At 41.9% G+C, this 22661-nt stretch overlaps 1 long non-coding RNA gene across 1 annotated transcript in view; it reads left to right on the top strand.

The window, feature by feature from the left end:
* Positions 1 to 15842, top strand: part of LOC125175409 (uncharacterized) — a 51364-nt gene extending 35522 nt beyond the window's left edge. The window contains exons 2-3 of the long non-coding RNA XR_007155782.1: positions 13535 to 13644; positions 15748 to 15842. This is a non-coding gene — a long non-coding RNA (uncharacterized LOC125175409). The remainder of the gene's footprint in view (positions 1 to 13534; positions 13645 to 15747) is intronic.
* The last annotated feature ends 6819 nt before the right edge of the window (positions 15843 to 22661 follow it).

Here is a 22661-nt window from a genome sequence, read left to right on the forward strand (position 1 = left end):
ACCCCTGAGACTCCTAATGGTTGTTATATTCTATGAGTTTATTATTTAATTCTTCAATGATATGAAATGAAAAACAGAGGAATCATTGTGTGGAAAGGTTTGAGAAGTGGGGAACATTGATCGACGTTATTGACTTTGAACTCCAAATTACCATTTACTATATAAAGATATAAATAAAGAATCTTGGGACCTCAAGAAGGAATACAGACAGTGACAAAAGAATCTAACTATATTACAAATGTGTGAAAGTACCTCACTGAAGCAGATGAGGGGGAAACTTGCCAACCTAAGTATTTTTGGAAATGAGTTGACTTCGTCAGACTAAAGAAAAAAAAAACAAACTGTATCCTAGTTGATAAAGTTGTTTCCCATGAGGATTCAGTTTAACAATTCTGATACTGCCATGCATGTATCCTGGAATTTAAGAATTAAATGGATAGGTGATGGTGGGGACCAGTTCTTCCACTATTAGATTGGGAGGTTCCAGTTGAGCAAGAAGAGGCTACGATGACCCATATGCAGTGGATTAGAGTTGGGCGCATCAGTATGAACTTATGTTTAGCTTCATACAGACACAGATTTTTATGCATATAAATATTTATAGATATGAGTGTATATATAGATTAGTATAAACACATTTTTTTTTTGCTCTGTCAGCTGAGAGAGACTAATAGAATTAACATTCCAATAGCAATAAACACACTAGCACCTGGACCTTGGTTTCTAACAACGTTCTCCAAAACAAGTAGCCCTCCGAGGACTACTTGGAGAAATGACTGATTCTACGACTTGGAGAGGAAATATACAAGATGAGCCTGCATCATCTTGTAGCACCAGAAAGTAAAAACGAACTAAATAAAAAAGAAGAAGGTGATACACACACACACACACACACACACACACACACACACACACACACACAGTAAGGGGGACATACCAATGGGAGACAAGAGCCAACTAAAAGAGCTCCTAATGGCCAGAAATGGGACAACTTGAGAGGAAAAAATAGAGTATTAGACTTTAACTCAAATTATAAATAAGTATACATGACTCCAAATGACGTAAATAAGTGATTGAATAGATTAATAAATGAGTAAGAATTGACAAAGCCCATGCACAGAAGAATTCCAAATATTTTATGTAGAGATCCACCCTCAAGGAGCTAGAGCATAAACTCTCCCTCCTTAAATGTAGGCCGACCAGAGGGAGTTCTTTTCAAAATGTACAGCATAGAAAGGGGAGGAAAGAGTAATTTCATTGTGGAGAAACCTGACAAACACTACCTTAGTCAGGTGGTCAAGGCCAACATCAATAGTTATAAATTACATTCCTGGTACATATACTTGATAGGATGTGAAAATGGAAATTTATCTGTCTGAACTTCTTCCCAATAACCCATAAACCCACTCTTTCATGATAGTAGACGAATTCTAATAATAGAGCATCCAACAAAACACCTGACCAGTACTCTTTAAAAGTCTCCAGGTAATCTAAACAAAGTCTGAGGAATGACCACTGCTAGGAGGAGCCTAAAGGGACCTAACATAAATGTAATATGGAATCCTGAACAGAAAAAGATCATTTGGTAAAAACTAAGGAAATTTAAATAAACTATGAGCGTTAGTTAATAACAGTATATCGCTGTTGGTTCATTATATGCAAAAAAAATGTGTCATATTCATGTAAGATGTTAATAGTAGGGGCAAGTAATATGAGGGAAATCAGAACTCTACTACTCTCTCAATTTTTCTGTAATCTAAACCTGTTCTAAGAAACAAAGTCTATTAAAAAGGAAAAAAATGTAAGAAAAAATACAAGAATACCTCCCATCCCCCCCTTTACAGTAGGACAGAGGTCCATCTATTCTTGGCACCTGACATGTTTCAGAGTATAGTAAGGAAGATGTCCAAGACTCTAGCTGGAAGGGTACCACGGGGGGGGAGGGCTGGGGGGGCAGGTTATTTTTGACCAGTTGTGTAAGTGAATGCAGTGATGGTAGGAGAGAGAGAAAAAAATGCTCAAATGTGAAAGCAGACAGACTTCAGTGTTAGGTCAAGATGTTTGTGGACTTCTGAGAGTACCTGGGACAGAGGGTACCAAGCTACAATCACCCTTGTAGGCAGATGGCTTTTTTTGTTATTAAAATAACCACATCCATTCTTCACTCTCATTGCAAGAGAATGAAGTAAGGGAAAAGGATGTATTGCTCTAAATCTTTTCAAATCCCTATTAATTGAATTTCTGATTAGCACACATATTATTCATAATAAGGTTCTAGGGAGCAGTTGCAAACAGCTCGGTTTAATAGTCTGTTCCTATGGTATTTCCATGTAGATGGGGCAGCTGCACAGTCATGGAAACAAGCACTGGCCTACGTGCCCTCATCCTGATTGGAATCTGTATCGAGTAATGAGATTAATGACCATCTAGCAGAAGGTTTAAGATAAATCACAACGTGTATGCTTTCTCAGTTCAATTTTCATGTGTATCTTCATTTATGGAGGAAATGAATACAATTGCTTCTAGTAATACTTAGAATCATAAGATATAAGATTCCACGAGAAAATTGAGGCCTAGAGAGGCCTAGAGAGATGATGTGACTTGATTAATATCATACAATAGCCGCATCTTTTTCTATTGTGTTTTTTCAATATACACTCACTTTGAGGCAGATTGTTTAAGATGTCTTGGTTTATTAATTCTAGCCTGAGATAGACTGAGTTTGTGGCACCAATACTTCTCTCCCTAAACAACTGCAGTGGTCAGTGCACTATATCTGTGTTGTTTGGCATGTGCCTTTGTAGTTCTGCTCGCCAAGGAAGGGACAGTATTTCCCTATTTCTTGATTCTAGCTTCAGCCACGTGACTTGCATGTTAACTGATTCATGTAGAAGCTTGAGAAAAGCACTTATGCCGTTGAGTTTACACCTTTGAATTTCTGCCATGGACATGAGAAGGATATGCCTAGACAAGCCGGTTGGACCCAGGAGGAAAATGAGAGACACATGAAGCCAGAGCTGTTCCCAGCCGAGCTCAACTTGTATCAGTCAACCCCTGGCCGATGCAAAAACTCAAGAGAAATAATAAATAATCGTTCTTTTACGGGAATGAATTTTGGGGTGGTTTTTAGCATCCTATTCTGTAACTGATACATTTCTTCTTAATTTTATAAGTCCATTCCAGTTTGGATGATATATACTCACACTGGACATGAAGGGCTCCCTAGCAGGGGTTTTCTCCTTGACGTTTCTGTTAGCATCTTTCGATTCTTGGCATGGTATCTTCAGATAGCACTTAAAATTAAGCATGACATTCAGCCACTCACTTTACTAAGTCATTTATGCATGCTTTCCACGGACTCTCAAGTCTGTGAAAGGGACAGCAAAATTTACAGAGGTGAAAATTGTATCTAGTGAATTGTTCAAGTGAAATTTCCCAGGAGGGTAATTGGAAATGGAAGGGACATTTGCATTTAAAAATCGCCAGTATTGACTATCTGGGAGCTTCTGCTGCCCGTAGTGAGGCCAATCAACAGAGAACAGTTCTGCAGTACTTTTATCAAGTTGTTTTATTTCTAATCAGGTGTTATTTTTCCAATTCATTATTCATTGTTTTAATTTTTACAGTTTGGGGAAAGCCAGCAAGGAGCAAGCAGACATGCACACTCTTTGTCCATATCTTCTTCCTTCTGCCTAAGAATTGTCTGTCTTATCTCTTTATAGAAATGAAACTTTCTGGGGAGGCAGAAAGGCTCATTTGGAAGGTGATTTATCTTTACAGATAAACTCCAGATGTGAATTGATAGTGCTCTTTACTCAGTAGAAAATAGCCAGCAAAATTCCTTCGCACCATTTTGAGCTGATGTGAGCTGTGTTCTGTTTTGACAGGTAGCCTTCTCCCCAGTGTTTGTTCCTAGTCACTGGAGACATATTCAGCTTTAGGGAACTGTTAAATTTACAGGTGAATTGGATAACTTGCATTCCTGTGTTCTGATCACTGACGTAAGTTTGAATGGGGGTGATGTATGTATTTTATCCATTTTATCCTCCATTACCAATGTTTATGACACACCCACGCATGACTGAGCACTGCCTGAAAGTACATTAATTTAGGTAATAGGTTGATTCCAAAGGCATAAGAAGGAAAACTTTCCATAAAATTGAAGGACCAGAAAGAACCTTGAAAACATTCTGGTCCGTCATTTCCTAAAGTGTAGATAAGTAACACTGGGGCCACCGCAAATGTTCTTTGGTGACACATGACACAATTGGAGTTGGTTTCTGGATAAGACGTTAAATGACATTAAATCACCTACCCAATAGCGTTCTCTTTCCAATACTATAAAATCATATTGGTTATGGTAAGTAGAAAGTTTCAGGTTAAGGCTAGTATGTGTGTACCCTTCCCAAATGCTTGTCAATTTCCATTTTCACAAAAAGAAAGGAAACAGCCTGTAGCAAGGGCCTAATGCCATTGTTCAGTTTTTTGTTTTAATTTCTGTAAATACCTTTTGTCTGTGGCAAGGAATGATGGTGGTCCCTTACAGGTATCATCTGGAAATAGCATAAGTCATGAAGGTGGCACCCATGGCCGAAAATCCGGAAACCATTAATCTAGTCCCACACATATGTAAAGTCTGTTGCCCATGAGAAAGAATGAAATCTGGCCATTTGTAGCAACGTGGATGGAACTGGAGGGTGTTATGCTAAGTGAAATAAGTCAGTCAGAGAAAGACAGATACCATATGTGTTCACTCATATGTGGATCTTGAGAAACTTAACAGAAGACCATGGGGGAGGGGGAGTTATAGAGAGGGAGGGAGGGAAACCATACTCTTATGGAAACCTCTCTTGGAAACTGAAGGTTGATGGGAGGTGGGGGAGTGGGGAAAGCGGTGATGGGCATTGAGGAGGACACTTGTTGGGATGAGCACTGGGTGTTGTATGGAAACCAATTTGACAATAAATTATATATATATAAAAGAAATTATACATATATATAAAAGACATATTATATATAAAAAGAAAAATTATGTACATATTATACATCATATTATTATATATTATATTGCAATGTAATATATTACATTATGTTATTTCATCACATCTTCTAATATATATTATATATTATTATATATTATATTATATTGCAATGTAATATATTACATTATATTATTTTGTCATATCTTTTTTTTTTAAAAGGAACACTCCATATTTTATTTAAAATTTCTGCTTAGATTTTTTTTCAGATCAGTTTGGAATTACGTTTAATGCTGTAATAAACAACCATGTACTTAAATAGTTTTAAATATGATCGCCTTCTTTGGAGAAATTCCTGGAAGTTTTATCTTTAACGTTATTGATACCTACTGACAAATCACCTTCCAGGAACTTACCACTTTCTACTCACCCCAGAAACTGGAAAATCTCCTTTTCATCAACTTTCAGTGGAAGGGAGTACTATCAAATTTTGATTTTTGGTATTTTCTTTTTTTTTTTCAATATATGAAATTTATCGTCAAATTGGTTTCCATACAACACCCAGTGCTCATCCCAAAAGGTGCCCTCCTCAATACCCATCACCCACCCTCCCCTCCCTCCCACCCCCCATCAACCCTCAGTTTGTTCTCAGTTTTTAAGAGTCTCTTATGCTTTGGCTCTCTCCCACTCTAACCTCTTTTTTTTTTTTTTTTCCTTCCCCTCCTCCATGGGTTTCTGTTAAGTTTCTCAGGATCCACATAAGAGTGAAAACATATGGTATCTGTCTTTCTCTGTATGGCTTATTTCACTTAGCATCACACTCTCCAGTTCCATCCACGTTGCTACAAAGGGCCATATTTCGTTCTTTCTCATTGCCATGTAGTACTCCATTTATTTTGTCACATCTTCTAATCGTGACATGGACAAGTTGATTAACCCACCAATGCTGTCATTTTCTCATCTAGAACATGATGACAATGATATCAAACTCACTGTCATGAGGATTCATTAAGATAATGTGAATAAACTCCCATTACAGTGGCTGGCCGAACACTTGAGCTGGTCCATAGCAGCTTGTAACCCTCTGACTATAGCGTGCACTTTCCTGTGATTGGGGGCATGTTGGTATTCTTTGAGTCTTTGTGAATTGAATACACAAATCCATTGTTTCACGGGAGATACCATTAAGCCAACCAATTTCCAAGTTGGGAATATGTATGGTAACGCTCCCCCACACTTAGACTTTATGGGTCTACCTTGAGGGAGTCGGAATTGACCGGTGGTGGTGTATTCTTTGCTCTTCAAAGCATTTGTAAGAATTTTATGGACCTCCCACCTAGGGACCTAGGTGCTATTGCACATACTTTGCATCATTTTTATAACAGCCTTATGAATTGAAAGAGTAAACATTGGTTTACTCATTGAGGCTAGATACCTTGCCCCAGTTCTCACAAGAAGTAATTTTAGATAAATTTTAGATGGAAAATGGATAATCTGTTGCAACAGGCAGACTATCTGTTATTATAGACTAATGTATAAAGTGCTCTCAGTTTCGCAGGAAGTCGTATAGTGGAGTGGTTAAAAGAACAATTTACTGCCTGGGTGGGCGACTTGGGTCTACCCCGTCCTAGCCATGTGACTTTGGGTGTTTACGGTGACTAGCTACACCTGTAATTTTCACTTTGATACTGGTGCAGATTTTATTTATTTATTTTTAAATTTTTAAATATTTATTTTTGAGAGAGAGAGAGACAGAGCTGAGTGGGGGAAGGGCAGAGAGAGAGGCAGACACAGAATCCAAAGCAGCTCCACACTCTGAGCTGTCAGCACAGAGCTTGACTCAGGCCTCCAATTCACGAAGAACCGTGAGATCATGACCTGGGCTGAAGTCAGAGGCTTAACCGGCTAAGCCACCCTGGTGCCCCTGCTGGTGCAGGTTTTAATAAATAGGGGTGTGTGTGTGTGTGTGTGTGTGTGTGTGTGTGTGTGTGATTGAGTGTGAGAGAGAGACAGACAGACAGACAGAGACAGAAACAATTCAACCTTTTATTTGTGTGACAAGCCATAAGCTTCCAGCTCATTTAATAAATAATGCAATTGTATGGCTCATATATAGATTAACTCTTTTCTTGAACTCTCAAGTGTTCAGTGAAGAATGTTAAGTTTTTTAAGCACCTGCATGTGCATAATAGTCATGGACATGACATTTCACTGACCTGTGTGAATGTATGCATCTTTGTATGTGACTTTATTCCCACCTGACTGCTTCATGGGCACATAAAACACATATGACAGGGGGGCTAGCATGATTCCCTGCATGGCTTCCTGACACTACATCCCTCTGCTTGTCAGCTGTGTCTACATGACCCCCACCCCTATCTGCTGGGACAGTTCTCTCCCAGCTCAAATAGTGTCCTGTCTACTGCATGAATTTTTTTTTTTTTAATGCTAGAATTGTGTTCCATTGCTGCCTTTTGATATAAAGGCTTATGTCAATATTCTGGAATATCCTACACCCATGGTCCTCAGACTTTAGGAAACTGAGGGTTAATGGGAGGTGGGGGAGAATCACAGCCTTGTTAAACACAGAGTGCTGGGACCACTCTCTAAATTTCTGATTCAGTAAGCCAGGGGAGGGACCTGAGAATTTGCATTTCTAACCAGTTCCTAGGTGATAATGATGCTGTTGGTCTAAAAAGCAAGCTAACATTTTAGACATCTCAACTTAAGATGATGTTAAAAAATATTAGGCCTCTTGAATCCTATTCATTACCATAAAGACTGGCTCTTCATCCAGAAAGAGAAAGTATAGTCACGTCACCTGGATTTGGATGATATTTCTGCCTTCGGATTTCTATTTTGTGGGAAAACCTATTTCCCCACAGTCTACCCCCTGACTCTAAATTATGATTATTTCAGTGGTTCTGACAGCAATGAAACTAGTATATGGAATATGCAGAACTTGTAAAGTTCAAGTTACCAAATCAAAGTTCAAATTTATTTTTATTTTCCACTGTCTTTTAAAAATTTACTCAGGGGAGGTAATGTTTGCTTTTTCCAAATGGAAATTCTGGTGGTTCTATGACTTTTCTATTCATTGTAACTCCTAGACAGGTCAAAGTACAGTTTGTTTGTTTTTAGTCCTTCAAGTGTTCAGTTGAAGTTACAATTTGAAACCGGAACTGAACGCGTGGGAAACTCTTCTGCCCTGCCCCCAGCTTTGGCCTGCTGCAGTGATGGGTCTGCGAATGAGAACCTCCTGCCTGGTCCTGCTGCTTTTCTTTTCCCTCTCCAGCTGCCGTTGGGGATTCCACTGGGGGTGGGTGGGATAGGGAGGAAGGAGGTGGCAAACGATTAAGAAGATAGGAGGGTTCTCACTTGAACTGTTGTCTTCAGCAACTTCTGCCGGATTTGGCTAGAGATTCCCATGAGCCCCTCTTCAGATTTGAACAAGTTGTGAGAGCAGCCATAGAACTCACTTAAGTTTACCGGTTTATTAAAGGATACAATAAAGGAAGCAGATGAACAGCTAGATAAAGAGATACACAGTGAAACCTTGGAATGCGAGAAGCTCGTTCCCCATGATGCGCAAGCATTTCTAATAAATTTTAACTCGCTAAATGAGCCATGTCTTGCAACACGAGTAGCATGTGATGCTGAATGTCACCCAATCACAGCTGATCTCTCTCTCTCTCTCCCTCCCTCCCTGTGGGATTGTGGGTGATCATCTCCCATGCTCAGATACTCTGTCTCAGGCCGCGGTGCTTGGCAGAAATCGGCGATTTTTCAGAACATTGGCAGGTGCCCACAACTGACACTAGTGTATTTTTGTCACTTCAAAGCACTTGTGGACAGTCCTTTGCTTTTGCATATAAGAGTAAGCTTAGGGATGCTTTGCTTCATTCTAGGCCAGGCTGCCTGCAGACATAGACATTTTCCTCTGCTGCCTTATTGCCAGTTACATTAAATACAGTATGTGACAGGAGTTTATTAATACCATACTTAGTCAACATCTGTGCAAGCGTATAATAAGCCTCCATGCAGAAAAAAGATTCCATTGAGCCGATAGATATCAGTGGTTTCTTTAGCGATAGTAAAAGTCATCCTAGACAATTACCTTCCTCTCTCTTGTCTCCCTCACACCAGCCACAAAGGTTTTCAAAGGGAAGTACGGGTTAATTTGTTTATTTCTGTTTATATTTTGTATTTTATTTATTATTTTGTATTATATTACAGTACTGTAGTCATTTTGATATGAATATTTTCCGGTTGTGGAAACCCAAAATATTTTCGGTTGTGAATCATCTGAGTTTCCACGATTGCTTATGGGGAAATTTGCTTTGATATACAAGTGCTTTGGATTACAAGCATGTTTCCAGAATAAATTATGCTCACAAACCAAGGTTTTCTTGTGTAGGGTTAGGGTCCTGAACACAGGAGCTTCTGTCCCCATGGAATTGGGGGTGTCACAGCACTGGTGTGCTTGTGTTCACCTACCTGAAAGCTCTCCAAACCCTCTACTGTTGGAATTCTGTGGAAACCTCCTTATGTAGGCATGAGCAATTGTTAACTCCCATTTCCTTCCCTCTCCTCTCTCTGGAGGATCAGGGATGGGGCTGAAAATTCAAAGCTTCTAATCAAGGCTCAGAGTTACCTCAGTAGAACAAAAGACACCCTTAGGGATCTTATCACTTAGGAAATAACAAGGGTTTTACGAGCTGTCTGCTGGGAACTGGGGGCAGACATCAATGTATATACTATTTCATACAGCTCAACTACAACTGAAGTTTATTTTTTGTGTGTGCCACCATTTAAGATAGGTGTTTCTGACCAGCAGGCAGATGGCCTCCATGTGGATTCAGGGATCCAGGCCCCCTTCTTCCGGTGGCCTTACCATCACCAGAGCCTGTGATCTGCATCCAGCTGGCGGAAGGAGAAAGAAAGAAAGAAAGAAAGAAAGAAAGAAAGAAAGAAAGAAAACAAACCATAGAAGAATCCATCATTTTTGTTCACATTTCATTGGCTAGACTTTGTCATCTGGCCCTACCTAGGTGTAAGGTGATCTACAAAATGCATCTCCTTCTAGGCAGCTGTCTCTAAGCTAAAACTTTGTGGTAATGAAGACAGGGACAGTTTAGCGATCAGTTAGCTGCCCTATCATGTCATGAATTGTCTTTGCTATAAAGCTGCTTAGATGAATTATAGTTCATGGAGAGTCGCCAAAGAATTATAAATAGTAGAATGACCTGATGGTATTTGCATTCGAAAGATCATGAGGGCATCAGTGTCAGTGGAGGGAGTTGGGAGAATAAAGGCAAGGGAACTAGTACTGAGGATCTGCAATATTTCCAGGGAAGACTCCAGACATGAGAATTGTAAGAAATGGACACTTTTTAGAGGGATCTAGGAGCTAAGCCTTGGATATGTGTTGAAAGCAAAGAGAATGTGAAGGATGGCTAGGTGACATTCTGGCCTGGGTAAATGGATGCATGTTGCATTACCAGCTATGTTTGAGAAAAATGGAATGGGATCCCACCCAGTCAATACAGTGATCCTTAATCTCTTCTTCCAAAGCTACTTTAACAAGAAAACAAGGTAAATGTATATCTTGGGAGGCTCTGGTAGCTAGTTCACACTGCAATTGGAAAACATCTTTGATATGTCATGTTTCATTTTGAAAATTTATACAAATTTATTCACTTTCTATCCCATGATATAGCTGGGCTTGTTGTAAAATAAAATAATATTTTAAATTACTTTTTAAAGAGAAAAGCTTATTTAACAAACAGTTTATAAATCTGTTCTCCCACATTAAAGACAATCGGAACATTATAGTCTGAAGTCCCCCTTGACCACCGCTGATAACCTGTCTCCTCTCAACTCCCTAGAAATAATTGCTACTTTTTTGTGGTTTATCCTTAGAGATTTATACTCATATATACATATGTGGAAAAAAGATACCTTTTTTGTTTTATTTTTTTTTTAACGTTTATTTATTTTTGAGACAGAGAGAGACAGAGCATGAACGGGGGAGGGTCAGAGAGAGGGAGACATAGAATCTGAAACAGGCTCCAGGCTCTGAGCTGTCAGCACAGAGCCCAACGCGGGGCTCGAACTCACAGACTGCGACATCATGACCTGAGCCGAAGTCGGCCGCTTAACCGACTGAGCCACCCAGGCGCCCCACCTTTTTTGTTTTAAAAATAATAGTTACACTGAGAACAACTCTATAGCTTTTTTTCTTCACTTAAAAATGACATTTTTGACATCCATCCATGTTGGTACAGATAGGTGTGTTCATTCTTTTAAATTACTTCTTAAGTGTCCAATTGATACTCTAGGAACATGAACTACATTTGTCTTGTGGCTTTGAGTGTTCCTGGCATTTTGCTGCACATCCCCAGGCTCCCATTAACTCACTTAGAAACACAAGTATATGGAAGTAAGATACTTTATCTGTGAGATGGTAGGGACCTGCTTGTCCATATGATGATAATCACTCATATTTATTGGCACTGTGCACGAGACACTGTCCCTTGCATACTACACAAGTATTCACAGCAACTCTATGAGGTAGTCACTGTAATTATGCTATAATTGCAGATGAGATAATGAAGCATGCAAAGTTTAGATGAGTGGTTCAGGGTCACTGAGGCTTTCCATGAGGCAAAGACAGGACACTATCCAGGCCGTCTGATTCCAGAGTCTGTGCTCTTAAGCACTTTACAAACTCCCTGGGGAAATGTGTGTGTGATGCATCTCTGAATCTTAGCAGTGTCCCTGTGTCCCCCAAGGCAATGAGATATCCAGTGAGACATATGCGCTCAGTGCTGAACTGGAGACAGACACCTGCAGCCAAGTGGTATTTCCCATCACTCATTTCTGAGGTTATGCCTTGGCTCGTTCACAGATGAGGTGCCTATTAATTTATTAGGCGAACTGAAGCAGGGTAGACGGCTGATGTGTCTGCCCCGGGGACGCATAGAGTGCGTCATGAGGTGCCCAAATCCTCAGTGAAGCGGCTCAACCTGCAAGATTGATCCAGAGAATTAGGCAAGCAGCGAGGTGTCCATGTTCATGGAAGGACAAAGCTTTCTAAGAAGCCCAGTGTCCGCTGCTTTTCGTTCTGATGTGGCCCTGAGAGGGCGGTGCCAGGCTGGCGGATGGGTTTGCAGCTGCTGCTGCTCCGCGGGACAAGGGCAGAATGACACAATTGAAAGGCATGCAGTTTTGGATGTCATCTGTCCTGCCTTTTTCTCACTCGCTGACATGATTTTTAGCTTTGACACCCGTGAGGGAGGCCGCAGGGAGGAAATCTCTTACTAAGGTTCTTTCAGGGACGTACAGAGCCTGAGTTTCAGAATGTTGGGACGAATGAGTTGTAACTTTGTTTTTCTTTCTCTCCCTACTCTTTAAGTACAAAGCGGGTTCTTATTAGGCTGCTGAACCCTTTTCTTACATTTGCTATTGTAACTCAGGGGTCCAAACAGACATAGCAGGGTGAAAAATAGCATTGTTTGAATAGCTAACAGCAGAGTTTCTCTTAGGGAGAGAGAAGAGTAGTACCAATTTTGACAAGTGCCTTGATAAAATACTTAGGTGGAAGAGGAAACCCAGAGGAGGTGACTAGGAAGGCAATAGTATCGCGAAGAATAAAGCTCTATGCAAATATCTTACACAAGAAATAAACAAGAAATTGGAAAAGTGCAGAAGTGAGGGTGAGAGGAAGCCAGGCAGTATGGTGGGCAGACAAGTTGGGAGGAAGAGAGTGGCCAACGGGACCTTGAAGGCTACCTGAGGACTAAGGTCTAATGTCCAATTTTATTTTTATTTTATTTTTTTAATGCTTATTTATTTTTGAGAGAGAGAGAGAGACAGAGAGAGAGACAGAGTGGGAGAGGGGCAGAGAGAGAGGGAGACACAGAATTCAAAGCAGGCTCCAGGCTTCAAGCTATCAGCAGAGACAGATGTGGGGCTCAAACCCACGAACCGTGAGATCATGACCTGAGCTGAAGTCAGACGCTTAACCTACTGAGCCACTGAAGCGCTCCTAATGTCCACTTTTAATTCTCTCTCTCTCTCTCTCTCTGCTTCTGTCTCTCTCTATTTCGCTGCAGTGTAAACATTCATCATTGCCCCTTAGAACGTGTGAAACATACAAACCATCACATGATAGGTTTGAAGTGAAATTAAGGAAAGGGGACTGAGTCCCTGTCCAGGTCAACCTGGAGCAAAAAGAAGTGAGTAGTCTAGTCACAAGAGGGCAAGTGAGAATAAGGATAAAGCAGGAACAGAAATATATCTCCAAGAAGACTCTTGACTTCCCACAAGATATGTGATTTGTACTGAGCCGGCGTTCCTTAACTCTTGAAGGGTAGCCTCAGGGAGACACCTCAGTGACACAAAGAAAAAGTAGACTCGACTCAAACCTACAGAGAACTCCCACTGACGTGCGGAAAACCCCTGCTGGGTTGTAGGTCTACGCAGATACTCCACTAACTCACACCCCCTCTTTATTTGCATGGCAACATATAATTTGGGGATGTTCGGCTCAGTCTCTGAGATTGGAAAGCAAGATGCTGCGAAGAACAGAACACAGACTCTGGGTCGGGAAACATACGGATTGGAAGGCTGCCTCAACTATTTGCGGACTATACACTTGGAGGTAATTCTATGTTTTTTAAATAGCACTTATCATAATTTGTAATTTTTAAACATTTTATTTCCTTATGGAGTGTCTATTTGCTCAGTAGAAAACAGACTGCAAGGCCCATGATGGAGGAGGTGTGTCTGTCATTGTTGCACCTCTAATGCCAGGCACATAATGGATACTCACTACATTTATCTTGAATGAATGCATAAACATTTAACTTGTTGTTTATGAACCTGAAAAGAATGTGAAAGGAAATAACACCACCCACACTGCAGGTTGTGAGGATAAGACAGACCACACGGTGAGACCTAGTACAGAAGCTGACTTTGCAGTAAAGAGCAACCTTCTTTGCCTTCCAAGTCATAGGATGATTCTTGTTCTGGACCAGCTGATGCCATTCTTCCTCAGGACTATGCTCTATGACCTTCGATACCCCACAACGGTGTGTCCTTGGTTATATGAAGATGTTGGAGGAAAAGGACCTAGGAAGCTATTATAACCCAATCTACTCAGTATACCTGGGAGTGCTGAAAAATATATCCTTCACATGACATCAACTACAGTGACGCAAGTTCGTTACTGGCCTTGCACTGCCGTGCATCTACCGGAGCTGGGAAAAATGGTTAGCTTGGCCTCTGATTCTGCAGAGCTCTTCTCTGCATTTTTGCCATGAGGTTTCTGCCTGGAAGATAATAATTTTATAAGACAGTTAGCATAGGAGAGAGCACTTGCCAAACCGAAAGCAGAAAATTACATTCAAAGCGTATAAGAAAAGAACGTGTTCTTGTAAAGACCAAGAATGGTGCTACCTGGAAGGGAAATTAATCAGGAAAAGGAACAGACATCACAAGTACAGAAGGGACTCAGAGCAGGGTCTCCCTGTTTGAACATGGTGCCCAGCTTTTAAACTTAAATAGCAGAGCTGAAGGCCCTGATTTAAAATTTCCAGATAGGTAGGTGTCACCTCAGAGAGCTCATTGATAGGAGAAACTGACTTGATTTGATAAGCAGAGTCTAAGATGAAAGAACAGGGACCCAAGAAACGTGGTTCCTGCATGGTGTGAAGGAAGCGTGTTCACCCAGTGCCACATGTGAAACAGTCCAACGTTTCCAGAAATTCTGTCCACCAACAAGCCACTTAGACTGTGGGATTGCCTACCCTGAGCTTTGTAGGTTATTCCTCTATTTATTAAAGAAATATTTTAGGCCACCTGGGTGGCTCAGTGGGTTAAGGGTCCGACTTCGGCTCAGGTCAAGATCTTGGAATCTGTGAGTTTGAACCCCGCATGGGGCTCTGTGCTGACAGTTCAGAGCCTGGAAACTGCCTCAGGTTCTGTCTTCCTCTCTTTCTGCCCCTCCCCTGCTCACTTTCTCTCTCTCAATCTCTCTCTCAAAAGTAAACATAAAAAAAATATTTTAGATGGGCATTTCCAGTTACAGAAATTACATTCATACTACTTATGTTCAGGGAAAGAAGGCCTAAGGTCCACGGACTCTGGCAATTTGGATCCCGGGTTTGGCTCTGTCGTTACCATAACCTGTGACTTGAACAAATCAGAAGCTCCTCTCCGAACACTAGTTTTTATAAAATAAGACATTACTGAAGTAACATTGGTCACACAGCTCAAAGGGCCTTGAGATTTTCATTTCAGCCTCTTCCAATAATAGGGTTTTACCTGTTTCTTTTGAGTTCCCAGGTTCTGCTATGTTTTAGAGAGTATCCACAGGGAGTAATTCAAGGTGGATTGTGGGTCATGATTGAACGTGACTCCTGATGACCAGGATGTGCGATGCATCCTGACAAAGTCCTTGCTAGGCACCCATGGGAGGCACAGTTGGTAAAGGCAGCCCAACCTGGGTGATGAATGTTCATGTCCAAGTGAAGCAGTTGGAGATACCAGGTAGGAACCAGGTAGGATCCAGGTAGGTCCTAAACACATAAGTCATGCAGTGAACGTGGTGAGTTCCACTCACCCAGCCCCTCCCAAGTGGCTAGCCTCTCCTGGTGTGGAAACGTTCTCAGGATCTTTCCTTTCTTTTCCAATAAAACTTGAAAACATATTTAACCTAGGCCTAGAACCATTATAACTGAATGACCTTGTGTTCTGTCCTCAGGGAAAAAGACAGGCTTAATTTTCAAATCATCTTTGGAGGTGTGGGAGTGACCCAAGCCTTCTATTCTGCAAAGAAAAGGAAGAACCCAGAACAGGTAAGTTTCCATATTAAAACTCTCCGAACTAGCAACCATCTAGATGCTAGATTGAATAATCTCTAAATTCTCTTCCAGCTCTAACATACTCTGAATTTGAAGCCAAGACCTGCAGAATGCTGGTTTTCCTTCTGAAACCACTAATTACATGGAGGAAGTCTTAGCCATTTTAGGATCTGGATCTATTAAAACTTTTAGACTCCAAGGCACAGAAGGGAATGAATGGTGGCACCCAGCCTACATCACTCTGATCATGGCTTAGTGAATTTATGACACCAAATTCCCACTGCACCGTTATTTAGAAAGATGGGCATGGTCTTGGAAAGCCAGTCTCTCAATATATTACTTATGAATTTAATGGTTATCTAAATTAAGCAGCATGCTGATTCCTTAGCAGTAAGAGTCCCAGGAATTGTTTGAAGGAGGTTATACTGACCAGTGGGTTAGGGGGAAATGACGGAGAGTTCACAATCACTGGCTTCACATTTTGAGACTCATAAGCAAACATCTGGAACTTGCCTCCCGTATAGACTGACATTTTCCTTCACAGGTCTCATCTGTTAAATCAAGTTGCATGACGCTGCTTGAACCACAACAAGCATTGCCGTTGCGCGTTTGTTTAGCCAACAGTGTTCAGAAGCTTGTGGGAGCCATCCCGTGCCACGAAGAGGCTGGAGTCTAGGGCTAGGATATCTGACCTAGTGCTCTGTGGGTGACTCGATGAAGAGGAGAGCTTAGCTTTTTATTCATTCACTGAGTTATAATTGCATTCACTCGTGACTCTATCTGGTCATCTGTTATTGGACCTTAACTGTGCATCAGGCACCAGGGTAGGCAACAAAGGATTCTTAGACATTTGTTTTTGGAGATAAAGGTCAGGAAACAGGAAAGAGATGCAGTTTTCAAATGGGTGTCAGGTGATGCTGAGCCATCAGGATGTATGCATTGGCAGCTGAGTATTTGAGGGGAAGTGGCTGCTGTGAGGAATAATCTGAGCTCTTCCTGCCACTATGGGACATGAAAGAGCCTTAATGCTGCTCCCGGGAAGAGTCAGAGACCCCCCCAGGGAACAAGGAGGACTCCCCACTTTCTCTTTATATTCCAGGCTCACATAAAGCAGCATTTAGGACTCCACATGGGGCACATGTCTCCCCAGGCTCCCTTTTGCTACTAGACTCTCACTGCATATTCTTAAGGGAATTAGATGCGGCTCCAATGTAACGCAAAGCTGATTAATAATCTGCACACACACTCCCACCAAGGGAGGCACTCAGATGAAACTATCCAAATGTGTCTGCCTAAAATCAAAGCAATTAACCTAGAAAGTTACACATCCAGAGTTTCAATCTCTGATCTATTTTCATCCACAGAAGGGATCTATAAAGTTTATATTTTTATACAGAACATTGTCCACTCTTATCTCTCTTCCCCGAAGGTCAGACAGTCTTCTGCTGGCCCAGTGGGAGAGGTTTTGACAGCTATATTCATGGCTTTCCTGAATGGGTATTTTGTGAAGAGTCTTAGAAAAACTTAAAAAAAAAAAAAAAAAAAAGCAAATCACCAGCAAACCCAAACATCATGGTCAGAGAAAGCCCGTGTGCCTCATCTAAAAGTTGGGAATAATAGAACCTCACGGGCCATTGTAACGAGTAGATGAGATAATGTGCAGATGGCACTGAAAGGCTTGGCACATGGGCAGTGCTCAGTAGCTGTTTCTGCCTTTGAGGGAAATGTCAGTTCCCTCTGGGCTCTGGGAAAGGCCAGTGACAGCTAAGTCTGTTGCATCACCTGTTAGGGATGTCTGAGCTCAGCCTGAGAGGTGAGAATCCTTATAGACATTTACCTAAAGAGTGAAGAAGGAGTGAAGAGGGAAGAAGGTGAAGAAGAGAAAAGAGCTTTTGTTAGATAATGCTGAGCTTGCTGAGACAGATGGTTGAACATCTCTTTGAACTCACCCTTCCTCTAGGAGGGCAGATAACATTGGTCGTCTATTCGCCCTTTTTGGCTAGCAGCGGGATGTTGCAGCTTCTGGTGGTTTCCATAATGGTGAAGTTTAGGAGCCACTATTCAGAGAAGGGGCCAAGCTGAGCAAAATTTTAGGCCCTCTTCCTGAGGATCTCTCTCCTGTTGGAAGGGGCCCCGATGTTTGTTCATTTCCTCTTGCTCTGGGACTTTCTGCTGTACCTGGTTTCCAGACTTCTGTCCTCCCAGCATTGATAGCCCCTGGAGGTCAGCCTGCATTTCTTGACTAGAGCCATGGAAAAGAACATGGCTGAAATGCAAGGTCTAAATTCACTTCTTCCAACGTAGCACAATCTAATGCGGTGGTTAAGAATGTTTTCTCTGGATTATATCTGAAATCTCTGGATTCAAGTCCCAGGCCTGCCATTCATTTAACCTTTTTAAGCCTTAGTTTCCCTGCCTCATCATGAAAATAGTAGTCCCTCACTAGCATGGTTAACGGACAATAATGCATAGAAAGCAATGAACCCAACGTTTGACTCATGCTGAGAACTCAATACGTGGTAGCTATTAAATGCGTGGCCTGGCTCTTCCTTTCATCCTTCTCCTGTATACAAAACCTTGGGGATTAAACAACTCTGTGGATTTCATGAGGAAAGATGTTTGCAGAGTCACCTAAAGGGGTGGTCCCTGGAATAAAGCCTGCATACTTGTCGTCCTCCAGCTAGAGATCTCTATTACCAGTTCAGACAGGGCTCAAGAAACCGTGCAACCACCCAAAGCTAAAGAATAAGGGATTCGCTATTTTAGGACCTAGAGCCGTACTCTGCTCCTGCCCCTTGGGTCTCTCCACTTGATTGCACTTCAGCTGAATTTCATCCACCAACAGCTATATCTCTTCCCCTGGGGGGTTTCTCAGAAGCTGGAGAAGATCCATTTGCAAGGCAGGCTGGAAGTGCTGAGAGCAAGTGCCCCCAGCGAAGCTGATTCATTCCCCTCAGGTGAGACAACCCTGAAGTGTGGGTTACACAGTTTTCCCAAGATTCCCCAGGGGATGAAAATCCAGTTTATCCACAGTGGTAGAGGGATCGGTCACGTGTCCAGTATTTGCAGCCTTTCTTCCGGGTTACGCATCTCCACTGCCTGACTGGTGTTTCCTGTACCTCCCAAATCAGCTACTAATGCTTCAGTCCTTGTTTCAGGGTCTCTCTCTTGGCGAACCCAACTGAAGACAGTGGGATTAAGCTCAGGGAAGAAAGACCACTGTAGCGTGTGGTGCTTCTTGAGGGCTGACAGTCTCCCATCTGCTGCTGTATCCTTAGCACCGAGGTAAATACTCGGCTCATGGTAATCATTCAATACACGCTTCATTAAAAGAATAAGAGACAGAGGCAACCCCACAGTTCTTGAGGAAGCGAAAGAGAAAATCATTTACGCATTATTTAAAGAATAGCTAGCATTCATTTGTGCAGCAATTAACCATTTACACTTTTAGAGAGCAGGTTCCTAGGTATGACTTGCAGGTATTTCACAGATGAACAGACTGAGTCACAGGCTTTCTGCCTTCTTGTCCAAGGCCTGCCATGGCTGACGCTAAAATCGCACCATGGTCCTTCACACAGTGTCAAGTTGCTACCCTCCCTGTTAATGGCAGCAGCATGATGTCTCTGCCACCATGGAAGAAGGAAAACACATTCAGCTGTTATGTTTCAGCCAGAGACACCACACTGAGCATGATCCAAGTGGCTTCTTTTCTCTTCCCTTGAATTCCTCTGACGGAGGGGTTCTTAACCTGGGGTCCATGGATGGACTTGGAGGGCCTAGTACTTACGTTCCTGTGTGCCTTTTTGGAAGGGGATCTTTGCTTCCATCATACTCTCACAGAGGTCTGGGACCCAGATGAAAAGCCATTGTTCCAGCTGCTGCTGCTAGTAGGGCCTTGATCTTTAATTACACTTCTGGTGACAAAGTGCTTTCACTGTTCCACTTCCCCTCCCTTGCAGCAGCCTAAGGTTTCTTAATGAATTCAACACTTACCAGTAGGATCCTTTTTTGGTTAGAGAAAAGAGTTGGGGCAAATCACTCAGGGCCCTGAATATGCATATTAGTACTCTTTTCCCTTTGCTTGGATGTCACTCAAACCTCCTTTCTAACTCAGGACTTTGCAGTAGAAGGCAGCAACTAACTTTCCCCTCTGATTCTCCTTTAATGATCTCCATCTTTTCAACTATACGGTGAGAACAGAATGACCAGGCTCATTTCCCAAGCCTTTCCTTTGCTCTAGCCTTTCACACATCGTAAATCTCATTGGACATGCTGTCCCTTAGATCTCTGAGGAAATCCTCCCAGTATCTCAAAGCATAACTCAAATGCCCTTTCGTCAGCCAAGCCTTTCCATCCTAATATTGAATGATATTTATAGCGATAGCTAACATTTATTGAGGGCTTGCTATGTGCCAGGCATGATGTTAATAAGTTTTTGGTAAATATCCAAACCAAAACCTTTCCAGGTTTAGAAAGATTAAAGGATGTTAGATTCTGTAACAAATACAACAAAACAAACGAAAAATTAATCTCTGTAGCTTAACAGACTTGAAGCTTATCTCTTACATATGTAAAGTCTAAATAAGTGTTCCTGATAAGCAGGTAGACAGCATTGAGGGTGTTGGTCTTTCCATCCTATGGCTCTACTACCTTTAACAAGTAGCTTCCGAACTTGCTGGCTTGGGGATAAAGGATAAATGGTCACATGTGGGACGTGTTTATGGGCCAATCCTAGAAAATGGCATGTATTACTTTTACTTAGATCTGTATCCTAGTGTCTAACGGGAGTCATATGGCTGGGAGATCTGAACTAGCTTATGTGCAGAAGGAAGGGGAAATAAATTTGGTGAGAATTTAGAATTGTTTGCCTCAAGGCATCCCGCTGGGAATTAGGAGAGCCGTGGCAATGTTGAATTTTACATTATGAAAATTATGAGTGTTATGTTCCTGGACAACAGTCACCATTCTGAAGTCCCTCCACTCTTTTGTATTCTGGGAAATGGCTTACTGCAGAGAAACACCTGTCCTCACGTGACTTAGAGAAGACCGACAGATGCCCCTTGGTTCAACTATGATGAAGCCAGACACAGACTCTCTAAATTCCCACTCTTCACCTCACAAATGACTAGCTGAGCGGTTTGTCCTGTGATTACTCAGAACAAAATCCTTGTTAACCACACACTTTGGTTAACTTTCTCTTCTTCCATGAGGTGTCTGGCCCACCCTCACACGGAACCAGACCAAAACCTCTTAAGCCCCACCCAAGAGCAGGCTGACCTCAGGGATCATTCTCGGCTCTACAGCCGGGTCACTGCCATGTCCACCTACTCACCCCATTCACCCCACCTCCCATACCCACCGCTTTCAAGCCACATTACTTCTCCTTAAAGAAAGCCTCTTTCTGCATAATTCAGACACTTGCAGATCCCATGGTTGGAGAACTCTACCTATTGTATTGCTATTGTCCATTCCTTTCTCTTGCAATTATCCTTTAGAATAAAGTCTCTCCTTATGTAAATTTTTTTTTAATAGCAGAGATTTGAACCCAGGGATTCTGGCTTGAATACACCCTCAGATTGCCTCCCATGCCAGAGAGATGGGTACTCTCCTACGATGTACTACATGCCCCCCTACACTTTGCACTGTGTAGAGCCATCACACATTCAGGCACTCAATTTCCAGCTCCCTGCTTTTATTATTACTATCATTTAAAAATTTTTTTCTATATTTATTTATGTTTGAGAGAGACAGAGTGAGCGGGGGAGGGGCAGAGAGAAAGGGAGACACGGAATCTGAAGCAGACTCCAGGCTCTGAGCTGTCAGCACACAGCCCGGTGCAGGGCTGAAACCCACGAACCATGAGATCATGACCCGAGCTGAGGTCAGACGCTCAACCGACTGAGCCACCCAGGCACCTCTCCAGCTCCCTGCTTTTGGAAGTCGAAGCGTGGGACTCCTTTGAGTCAATGAAATGTGAGTAGACAGGATGTGTCATTTCAGGCAGAGATGGTTGAGCATCTCCTGTGCCTCCCCCTAGTTCTTGTACACTCCTCAGGAGACCTTGGAAGATGCCAGCATCAAAAATGCAAAGCACTTGATGCCTGAGTCATTGCATAGAGGAGAGGCCTCTCCCAAAAGCCACCAACCGGGAACATCTGCAATGGGCTTTTGAGATTTGGGGGTATGTAACAGACTATTCTGACTCATACACTCTGCAATAGTAACAACACATTGGGAGCAGCAAACTATCCTGTGATGGGGGACTAGAGATCACTTATTCTTCATACAAATGCCTATGTATTATGTACCTCCCTTTAGTCCTTATCACACGATGCTTTGCCTTGGTATTGGGTCTATTTTCTCTCGTTGAGATCGTTGAGGTCTCAAACCCACAGGAGTTAGCAGCTTCTCGCATATACCAGGGACCGTATGCTGAGAGAATGAAAAAATGAGCTGTCCGATTCTATTTGCAGAACAACTTTTTCCAATAAGGACAGGTATTTATTTTTATTGTGGAAGTAATGAAATGCAAAACATGTGGAAAGTAAAATTTAGAAAGTCAGTTTTAATCTCATCACGTTTCTCTGGTATCTTCGTATATTTTCTTTTTTCATATTGTCATATTTGCCACCTTTGCATACACGCATTTTGGTATCCTTCTCGATGTAATTTGATAGCGAGGTCATTTCTGCATGCTGCTACTTTGCTTCCATAGCATTGTTCTTAATCTCTGTTCATGCAAATGAATATCATATGATTTATTTATCTGTTCTCATATGTACTATGCAAATATGGCCTCAATAATAATCCTTAT

This window comes from Prionailurus viverrinus, chromosome C2 (genome assembly GCF_022837055.1).
Source record: "Prionailurus viverrinus isolate Anna chromosome C2, UM_Priviv_1.0, whole genome shotgun sequence".
Taxonomy (NCBI): Eukaryota; Metazoa; Chordata; class Mammalia; order Carnivora; family Felidae; genus Prionailurus; species Prionailurus viverrinus.